Source organism: Chrysochloris asiatica, unplaced genomic scaffold (genome assembly GCF_000296735.1).
Source record: "Chrysochloris asiatica unplaced genomic scaffold, ChrAsi1.0 scaffold00187, whole genome shotgun sequence".
Taxonomy (NCBI): Eukaryota; Metazoa; Chordata; class Mammalia; order Afrosoricida; family Chrysochloridae; genus Chrysochloris; species Chrysochloris asiatica.
Window position 1 is genome coordinate 6,019,830 of NW_006408705.1, and position 2,148 is coordinate 6,021,977.

Consider the following 2,148-nt stretch of genomic DNA (forward strand, 5'->3'; position numbering starts at 1 on the left):
TTAAGTGCCATCAAGTAAATTCTAGTTCAAAGTGACTATGTATAGGGTTTCTGAGGGGTATTTGGTGGGCTTGAACTGCTGACCTTGTGGTTAGCAGTCCAATGCTCATCTTACAGCACCGCACCAGGACATAGAAATCTAAAAAATACATGAGACCAAAAGGTCAAAAATTCCTCAAAGGCAAAGATGAGAATACAAGTGAGCAGCGATGTTAGAGTATTGGAAATGGAACAAACAGAATGCATTTAAAGAATGTTGACACATTGTGGAAAATATAACTATTGCCACTGAACAATTTGTTTAGAAATTGTCAATTGGAAACTGAATTTGCTATGTAAACTCCCACCAAAAGCACAGTAAAGTATTATTATAAAAATAAATAAGAAAGAACAACATAGACATATCAAAAGGAAAATGGGCAATGATGTTACCCTAGAAAAAGTTCCTGAATACTAATCCTTGTAGTAGATACCTTCAGATGACTGCATATTAAAATTAATTGACTAAGGTAATATACATAAAGAACTATGGCAAATCCTGAGTAATATTAACTGATTCAATGCTCAGAAACGAACTGAGAGGTCAGTAGTTCAAGTCAGCCCAGAAGTTTGACAATCTGCTTCTGATATATCACAGGCTTGAAAACCCTATGGAGAGATTCAACTCTGTATGTGTGGGGTCACCATAAGTCAGAATTGACTGAGTGGTATATAAAAAACCAGTAGAGAGGAATGAATATGTGTAAATCACGTTAAATTCTGGTTGAGTATTCTCTTTGGTTATTTGGATGGTCTCTCATTATTAACTGAATAGATCATGTCAATTAGAGAGCAAAGTACTTTAAAAAAGGTTTAGACTGGATCAAGAACTCATAAAATGTAAGACAATTTTCAAAGTTTGTTTAAACTCTGCCACCAGCCAGATTAACAGTTATATAAAAAAACACCTTATGGAGTATGATGAAATTTATAATGTAAATTCTATGATAAATGGATTATGCAAGAATCAATACAATTTTCTGCTTAATTATATCCTCCTTTTGTACAATTCACTGACTGCTAAAATGAACCTCCATAAGTTAATGTCTTTGCATTAAGTATATTCTAAGCTCCCTGGAAAATCTTATTGGTAATAGAGTGATTAGGATTGCATCCTTAGTTTTAAGTTTATCCATAAACACTAGGGAGAAAACTTCAAAAACTTAAGAAAATTCAGTGAAAATGGCAATTTGCTTTAAAAAACAACTGTTTGGGTACTTTAACATACTGTATTCTAATTAGATATTAACCACTAAAGCAACCTGTTGAGCCTTCAAAAAAGTTTAATACCAGAATGTCACAAAAGATCTATTTTAAGACTTCCATTATCATCTGTGAATATCTATCCTACACAGTAGTTTACTATCTTTAAGAGCTGCTTATATTATTAGTCTCTCAACTTTTAAGATTTCCTTCTTTATGTAAAAAATGTATCACTGCAGTATATAAAGTGAGAACAAAATTTTTAATAAAGTTCCCTGTTTAACTGAGAAAAAATTTCAAGAAAACATTTTGAGGCTAGATACTTTAAGAAAACATTTTGTTACTTAACATATTATCCCTTGCAGCTTTAAGAATCTTATTTTCATAAAGGAAATTTACTTCTAGTAAGTGAATAAATAAAATGCAAAATATATATTAAGAATTTTAATATGTACTGCATTGTTCATATTGCAATGTGTGCAAATAATGAAAAATGGTGTAGTAGAGACTGACCAGGTGCTCCTGAAATTCACTTATCTGCCTCTTGGAATGAATTGTTGTTATGTGTCATTGAGTTGGTTCTGACTGATAGTGAGCTTATATAAAGTTTGCAAGGAGCAGCTGGTGGGTTTGAACTACCAAACTTGTGGTTACCTGTCCAGTGCTTATCCTACAGTGCCACACCAGGACTCCCTTAGATTGAGAGCTAGAATATAGTCTTTCAGTGAAATATGGCCATGTGAGCCTGGCAATGGAATGTTGATGGAAGTGATGTTGATCACTTCTAAAGCCTTTCCCAGTGTACCCTTTCCAGTCTCTTTCTACTAATCTGAAGTGGAGTTCATGTGTCCCAAATGAGTTCATTTGGAAGCCACATTTTGAAAATGATGGAAACAATGACAGCCTG

At 33.4% G+C, this 2,148-nt stretch overlaps 1 pseudogene; it reads right to left on the reverse strand.

The window, feature by feature from the left end:
• The window catches only part of LOC102816806, a 9,984-nt pseudogene that overhangs the window by 5,133 nt on the left and 2,703 nt on the right, over positions 1–2,148 (reverse strand).